The 8,790-nt window shown below is 44.5% G+C and overlaps 1 protein-coding gene across 5 annotated transcripts in view; it reads left to right on the top strand.

Annotated features, from left to right (window-relative positions):
• LOC134340967 (G protein-activated inward rectifier potassium channel 4-like) overlaps positions 1-8,790 on the top strand; it is an 82,176-nt gene that overhangs the window by 50,026 nt on the left and 23,360 nt on the right. The window contains exon 1 of one of the 5 annotated variants that reach the window (XM_063038622.1): positions 1-53. This exon is cut by the window's left edge and continues 50 nt beyond it. The exons of the other annotated variants lie outside the window; for them this stretch is intronic. The gene's annotated coding sequence lies outside the window, so the exon portion shown is untranslated. The remainder of the gene's footprint in view (positions 54-8,790) is intronic. 5 annotated transcript variants of the gene reach the window in all.

The raw sequence follows: 8,790 nt of genomic DNA, 5'->3' as shown, positions 1-8,790 counted from the left end.
TGCATCCCGAACAGTGCATGGCAAGCTTCACTGGATGTTGTGGATCATAATGTGTGAGTACAGTGTCTGACATCGCTATTTTCTTTGCCTTTTGGAAAGCTACCTCACACTCCTTTGTCCATTGCCACTTCTCCCTAATTTGTAGTAATGAGTTCAAGGGGTGGAGCCCAGTAGCCAAGTTTGGCAGGAACCTGTTATAATAGTTGACATATCCTAAAACAGACCACAACTATGACATGTCCTTTGGCCTTGGGGCATCCATTGCTGCTTGAATTTTCTCAGCACATTTGTGTGATTCTTGTGCATCAATGGTGTGACCACAGTAAGTGAGCCTTGGTTTAAATAATTCATACTTGTGTCATACATTGAGCCCATAATCTTCTAATTTTTTAAATACTGTCTTGAGGTTTTGGAGATGTTCCTTGTCATCCTTACCAGTAACAATGATGTCATTGCCCCCGGGATCAATGAGGTATGACTATGACTATCCAGGTAACAGTGAGGGCCTGGACAGCCTTGCAGCGCGTGGTCCATAGCTTTCTGCCAGAGTGCAGGTACAGATGCTACTCCAGAAATAAGCCTATTAAGCCCTTTGTGAGTGTTTATGGTGAGAAACGTCTTGGACTCTTCTTCCATCTCCATCTGTAGGTAGGTCTCAGCTAAGTCCACTTCACTGAAGTATTTCCCTCCAGAAAAGTTTGCAAAGATATCCTCCATCCTGGGCAGAGGATATTGATCTATTCTCAGTACTGGATTGATGGTGACCTTAAAATCACCACAAATCCTAACAGACTCATTCTCCTTGACTACTAGGACCACTGGCATTGCCTCAACCTTGGAAAGTATTCCTTCAGCCTTCATTGACAATGGTTTGAATGTAAATATTCTTGCATTACTCTCATGCAATCAGCAAATTTAATTTTGGCTGGTTTGGCTGGCGCAGGCAAACTTCTCAGCAAACTGTATGCCTTTAAGCCGAACACACTCAGCAAAACTGGTACTCATTTCTTATTGGCTATTCCATTTGCTTTAAAATACTGCTCAATTCCCTTAGTATACAAAATCCAGTTATCTTTTTTGCAATTAAACATGTCAATTTTTCCATTATAGCCAGCCATTTTTGTTCTTTTTTTAATAACAATTACTGTTTATGAACCTGTGAAGCTGTCCGATTTCTGCCATATTTTTTAACTCAACGTCTCACTGCACTTCAACAGGTAGGTAGTCATCTCGGGTTTGTTTAAATCGTCCTCATTGCCACTGTTATGCTTTCTAACTCCAAAACATAAAAACTAATTGAAAGGAAAGCAAAAGAGCCAGGAATGCAAGTCTAATTTTGTTATTAGTTTAAGCGAGGTGCGTACATATGATGTAGTTGCGTGATGACATATGCCATACATGTACTTTTACATATAATAATGAATTATTTAAACAACAAAGAATGCTAAATCTACCAATATATTTACAATATCACTCAAATATTACTGAAATGTTAAAGACACAACACTGAACAGCTGAGGGATTCACCGACCAGTGTAAATTGCTCCCAGTGTGTAAGTAAGTGCTAGAATCGGGTGACAGTCATTGGGAATGTAGGCAAAATGGAGTGGGATTAGTGTAAATGGGTGGTTAATCTCAGTGGGGATTCAGTGGGCTGAAAGGCTTGTTTCTATGTTTTACAATTCCATGATTCCTGCACTAGGGCAAAAACTGAACCTTATTTTCCTCCCTCCAAAATTTGGAACATGCATAAATTTTCTTGGACAGCTCAGTTTGTATAAAATCACCTTCAGACTCTGCACTGATCTGCTATGGTGAATTTAATGAACCTCCCATATAAAGTACTAAACAATCCAGCAATAGAGGATGGTGATGCTGGTCCTACACACTCACTCAGAGTCCATCTGCCATCTCCGGCAATGGCTGCCCCATAGCACGGAGGGCTTGGATGAGTAAACGTTTGACGGAGTCGATACACAAGGAACGTGAGAGGAAAACTGTCGGCTTAGTTCTGTTTATTATTGTCACATGCACCAAGACATGGTGAAAAACTGTCTTGCATGCTGTTCATACAGATCAAATCATTACACAGTGCATTGAGCTGTAATAAGGTAAAACAATATTAACATAGAATAAAGTGAAAAATTTACCAAAAAAAAGTATAATGCACGTAAACGATGAAGTGCAAGATCCCAGTGAAGTTGATTGTGAAATCAAGAGTCCATCTTATCCTACAAGAGGTTTGTTCAAGAGTCTGATACCAATGGGATAGAAACTGTCTCTGAGCCTAGCAGTAAGTGCTTTCTGGCGCATGTGCCTTCTGCCCAGTGGAAGAAAGGAGAAGAGAAGATGTCAGGGTGGGTGGGGTCTTTGATTGTGCTAGCTGCTTTACTGAGGAATGAAAAGTATAGACTCAGTCCATGGAGGCGAGGCTGGTTCCCGAAAGGGAATCTGAGCAGTTAGAGGATTTCTGGGCTGCAGTGGTGACAATGTCACCCTCAGTAATATAAACAAAGAAAAACTCAGTGGGTAAGGCAGTGTCCATGGAGAGAGAAAGAAGGTCAAAGTTTCAAGTCAATAATCTTTCATCAGATCTGAATTCAGCTTTCCTCAGATTCGACCCCCTCCCACCCCAGCAAAAGCACTGATCCCACCCCTACCCCCACACCATGTGAGCGGCAGCAGAAGCAGCAAAGAGTCCATTGATCCAGAGTCATCAAACTACAGTCCATAACCCAGCGCTTCAGTATCTCAGACAGGCTTTCTCTCTCTCTCTCTCTCCAGCAAGAGAGAGGTCACTCCTGTAATAACGAGAGCGGAGACCAGCAAATCGCCGATCTCATATTACAATCTTCTGCATCGCTTCTCCAAGCCCTGTGTCTCGAGGACCGACAGGCTGTGATTCTCCATCAAATGAGAAAGAGAGAGCACAATCGCTCGATTACAGGGGCCTTCCTTCAACAGCAGCCAGCGAAGAGCAAACACACCGACTGCTTTCTCAGTGTTCCAGTCTTGATGCTTCAGTTGGCAAAATCATCGAGGAACTGGGTCGCACACATGGCCACTTTCCAACATCCGACCTCCCAGCCCCAAGGGCGCACATCTTCTAGACAGTACCTGGAGATAGCAAAGCCACATAGTCCACACAGTCGGTCCAACAACCCAGTCAGTCCAGTTCCACGGACTCTGACAGAATCATAACCACCTTGAAAGGAAATGAAAGAATAAAGATAACAGAAATATCATTTTTCATGGATGATGTAGAAGAAACTGCCTGGGTCTGCAGAATCCGCGGGTGCCATCTTTCCTAACAGGATTGTAAGGGGTTATGACGTGGGTGAGGATGTAAGAAGTATAAGGATGTGAGGAGGATGAGGATTTGAAGAGTATGGAGAAGTGGGGAGGATGAGGATGTGAGGAGGATGAGGATATAAGGAGGATGAGGATGCGAGGTGGATGATGATGTGAAGATGAGAATGTGAAAATGAGGATGAGAGGAGGATGAGGATGCGAGGATGAGAATGTAAGGAAGATGAGGACGTGACGATGAGGATATGAGGAGGATGAGGATGTGAGGATGGGGATGTGAGGAGGATGGGGATGTGAGGAGGATGAGGATGTGAGAATGGAGATGTGAGGAGGATGGGGATGTGAGGAGGATAAGAATGAGAAGGATGAGGATGTGGATGTGAGGAGGATGAGGATCAGGATGTTTGGATGGGGATGTGAGGATGAAGATGAGGATGTGAGGCTGTGAGGGTGAGTATGTGAGAATGAGGATGTGAGGAGGATGAGGATGTGAGAAGGAGAATGTAGTGTGTATGTGTGGATGAGGATCTGAGGAGGATGAGGATGTGATTATGAGGATATGAGGAGGATAAGGATGTGAGGAGGATATGAGGCGGAGAAAGTTGTGGGTGAAAGGGATAAATCTGGGGCACAGGGGAGGTGATAGGCAGTTGAGAGCATTCAAAATGTCAGCAAATAGTAGATGAGTGAAAAAGCACTCTACCAGAATCAGAAATTGAATTTCATGCCATCCGTTTGGAGGCTGCCTAGATGGAATATGAGCTGTTTCTCATTCACTCTGAGAGTGGTTTCATGGTGTCAAAAGAGGAGGCCATAGCTCGACTTGTCGGAATGGGAATAGGGATAGCAATGAATTGGTTGATCACCAGGAGATTCCACTTTCTGGGAAATTGCCAGAGGTGGGAGCTATAAGTGACCATCACTAACTAGCTGGAAGAAGCCTAGTTCGTATATTAGGTCAGTTTTACATCTCCCTCAACTGTCATGTGAGTAAGTGCTGCAGATAGAGCTGCTCTCTGTTGGCATGCCAGTGCCAGCTGTCTGGAGTGAGCTGGCGACAGATGGGGAACCACACCAGGTCTAGAAAGCAGCACATCGCCTGCATACCATAGACTGGTCTCTACATTGGGCTGAAGGTAGATGCAGGTTTTGTCCTCGCACTGTTCACTATGAGCCCAATCTGGTGTATTCCCCCTTCCATACCTGGTTGTTTAAAATATCACCACACACATTCCCCGGGATGGGACCAGTCGTCCCCATTCCTCAGAAGTGGGAAGATTCGGTCCCCTTCCCACGTAGAACAGTGGATACAGAAGGAGTACCAGATGATTGGAGTGTGGCAAATGTTGTTCTATTGTTCAAGAAAGATAAAAGGGATAATCCTGCGTATCATGGACCAACGAGTCTTATGTCAGAGGTGGGCAAATAAGGGGAAAGGATTTACATGCATTTGGAGAAGCATAGTCTGATTAGGATTAGTCAGTGTGGCTTTGTTTGGGACAGGTAAAGCCTCACGAGGCTGAATTCTTTAAGGAAGTGACAAAACACACTGAGGAAGGTAGAGCAGTGGATGTGGTCTATATAGATTTTAGTAAGGTGTTTGAGAAGGTTCCACATTGTAGGTTCGTTCAGAAAGTCAGGAAGCATGGAATCCATGGAACTTTGCCTGTGTGGATTCAGAATTGGCTTTCCCACAGAGTCGAGTGTATTCTGTCTGGTGGTTGGTGACTAGTGATGATCCGCAGGGTTCTGTATGGGATCCCAATTTATTGAGATTTTTATAAATAACTTGGAGGAGGAAATGGGGAAGTGGTTTCGTAAGTTTGCAAATGACACTCCAGCTGAAAGTATTGTGGATAATATAGAAGGTTGTCGTTAGTCAATATAGAAGGATGTAGTCAGGATGCAGGGTTGGAAGGAGAAGTGTCAGATGGAGTTCAATCTAGAAGTGTGAGAAGACAGAGTGCAAGGTTAATGGCGGGAGCCTTAGCAGTGCGGAGGAACAGAGCGATCTTGGGGTCCAAATTCATAGATCCCTCAAAGTTGCTGCGAAAGTTGATAGAGTGTGCTGGCTTTCATTAGTCGAGGATTGAGTTAAAGAACCCCAAGGTAATGTTGCAGCTGCATAAACCTCTAGTTAGACTACATGTGGAATATTGTTTTCATTTCTGGTCACCTCATTATAGAAAAAATGGGGAAGCTTTAGAGAGGGTGCAGAGGAGATTTACCAGGATGCTGCCTGGATTAGAGAACATGTCTTATGATGAAAGGCTGAGCAAGCTAGAGCTTTTCTCCTTGGAGTGACAGAAAATGAGTAGTGACTTAACAGAGGTATATCAGATGATAATAGACATAGATAGAGTGGATAGCCATCACCTTTTTCCCAAGGTGGCAATAGTCATTATCAGAGGGCATCTGCTTAAGCTGAGTGGAGAAAAGTTTCAGGGAGATGTCAGAGAGAGTGGTGGATGCCTGGAATGCACTGCGCTGCCAGGGTTGGTGGTAGAGGCTGATACAATAGGTGTATTTAAGAGACTCTTACAGAGGCTGTATGAAGTTTATAGTTTCTCCCCTTAATCGTGAGGGTTTTCTCCAGGCGCTCCAGTTTCCTCCCATTCTCAAAGATGCATGTGTCAGGGGGTTAATTGGTCACATGGGTGTAACTGGGTGGCGCAGGCTTATTGGGCTGGAAGGGCATGTTACCGTGCTGTTTCTCTGGATAAATGTAAAGAAAATGGAGAGATGCAGGCTATGTAGGAGGGAAGGGGTAGGCTGAACTGGAATTTGGAGTGTGCTGGATGCAGGAGGAAGCAAAAAAAAAACACACACATTGCCAGCGTGTGCAGACTCACCTCTGCACAGCACTGGAGTAGGTTAAAAAGATTGGCACAGCATGCATGTTCTATATTTTATGCTCTATCAGCCAGCCCAGCACTCCGTTCAGGAAATAATTGTGCACCCACCTCGGATCGGGTCAATGGCATTCTCAAGGAGGAGGGTGATCAGCCGGAAGTCACGGTACATATTGGGACCAACGTCATTGGTAGGAAAAGGGAACGGGACCTTAAGAGAGAATTTAGAGAGTTAGGTAGAAAGCTGGTCCTTGAGGGTAGTAATCCTGGATTGCTGCCTGTGCCACATGCCATTGAGGGTAGGATGATTCAGCAGGTGAATGCGTGGTTGAGGAACTGGTGCAGGGGGCAGGGTTTCAGATTTCTGGATCATTGGGATCTCTTCTGGGGAAGGTACGACCTGTACAAAAGGGACAGGTTACACCTGAACCCAAGTGGGACCAATATCCTTCTGGGCAGGTTTGCTGGAGCTATTGGGGGTGGGGTTTGAACTAATTTGACAGGGGGACAGGAACCAGAGTGATAGGGCTGAAGATGGAGCAGTTGGTATACAAGTCAGTGCAGAGTGCAGAGTGCAGTGTGCAGTGAGGCTGTGAGGAAGGACATAGGTGATAGGAAGGTGATAGGGCAGAATTGCTGTCAGTGGGAATACTTGAAGTGCAACAGCGGGCCGAAATAAAAAAGGGTGATGAATACAGGACTGAAGGTGTTATATTTGAATGCAAGCAGTGTATGGAATAAGGTAGGTGATCTTGCAGCGCAGTTAGAGATTGGCAGGTATAACATAGAAGGTATCACAAAGTCCATAAAACCATAAGACATAGGAGCAGAATTAGGCCATTCAGCCCATTGAGTCTGCTCCACCATTCCATCATGGCTGATCCTAGATCCCACTCAACCCCATACACCTGCCTTCTCACCATATCCTCTGATTCCCTGACCAATTAGGAAACGATCAACTTCCGCTTTAAATATACCAACAGTCTTGGCCTCCACTACAGCTTGTAGCAAAGCATTCCACAGATTCATGACTCTGGCTAAAAAAATTCCTCCTGACCTCTGTTCTGAAGGATCGCTCCTCAATTTTGAGGCTGTGCCCTCTAGTTCTGGGCACCCCCACCATAGGAAACATCCTCTCCACATCCACCCTATCTAGTCCTTACAACATTCGGTAGGTTTCAATGAGATCCCCCCGTATTCTTCTAAATTCCAGTGAGTACAGGCTCAAAGCTGCCAGACACTCCTCATATGTTAACCTCTTCATTCCCAGAACCTCCTCTGGACTCTCTCCAATGATAACACATCCTTTCTGAGAGATGGGGTCTAAAACTGTTGACAATACTCCAAGTACAGCCTGATTAGTGTCTTATAAAGCCTCAGAATTATCTCCTTGCTTTTATATTCTACTCCCCTTGAAATAAATGCCAACATTGCATTTGCCTTCTTTACCACAGACTCAACCTGTAAATTAAACTTCTGGGAGTCTTGCATGAGAACTCCTAAGGCCCTCTGCACCTCCGATGTTTGAACTTTCTCTCCATTTAGATAATAGTCTGCACTATTGCTCCTTTTACCAAAATTCATTATCATACATTTCCCAACGTTGTATTCCATCTGCCAAGTTTTTGCCCATCCTTCCAATTTGTCCAAGTCCTGCTGCAATCGCATTGCTTCCTCAGCGCATCCTACCCCTCCATCTATCTTCGTATCATCAGCAAACTTTGCCACAAAGCCATCAATTCCATTATCTAAATCAGACAAACAATGTGAAAAGTAGCTGTCCCAATACTGACCTCTGAGAAACACCACTAGTCACTGGCAGCCAACCAGAAAAGGCCCCTTTTATTCCCACTCGCTGCCTCCTGCCTGTCAGTCATTCTGCTATTCATGCCAGTATCTTTCCTGTAACACCATAGGAATTTATCTTGTTAAGCAGCCTCATGTGTGGCACCTTATCTAACACCTTCTGAAAATCCAAGTAAATGACATCCACTGCCTCTCCTTTGTCCACCCTGCTTGTTACTTCCTCAAAGAACTCTAACAGATTTGTCAGGCAAGATTTCCCTTCATAGAAACCACGCTGACTTTTACTTATTTTATCATTACTTTTCAAGAACCTTGAGACCTCATCCTTAATAATAGACTCCAAGACTTTCCCAACCATTGAGGTTAGGCTAACTGGCCTATAATTTCCTTTCTTTCACCTTTCTCCCTTCTTAAAGAGTGGAGTGACATTTGCAAACTTCCTGTCCCCTGGGACCATGCCAGACTCAAGTGATTCTTGAAAGAGCGTGACCAATGCATCCATTATCTCTTCAACCACCTCTCTCAGGACTCTGGGATGTAGTCCACCTGGTCCAGGTGACTTATCCACCTTAAGACCTTTGAGTTTGCCTAGCATTTTTTCCTTTGTAATAGCAGTGGTACTTACTCCTGCTCCCTGACACTCAGAGACCTCTGGCACACTGTTGGTGTGTTCCACAGTGAAGACAGATGCAAAGTACCCATTAAATTTATCTGCCATTTCTTTGTCCCCCATTACTACCTCACCAGCATCATTTTCCAGTGGTCCAGTATCAACTCTCACCTCCCTTTTGTTCTTTATATAACTGAAAAAACCTGAAGCATC

This window comes from Mobula hypostoma, chromosome X2 (genome assembly GCF_963921235.1).
Source record: "Mobula hypostoma chromosome X2, sMobHyp1.1, whole genome shotgun sequence".
In the NCBI taxonomy this organism is placed as follows: Eukaryota; Metazoa; Chordata; class Chondrichthyes; order Myliobatiformes; family Myliobatidae; genus Mobula; species Mobula hypostoma.
Note: the sequence above shows the minus strand (reverse complement) of the source record. Positions and strands in the feature narration are given on the sequence as shown.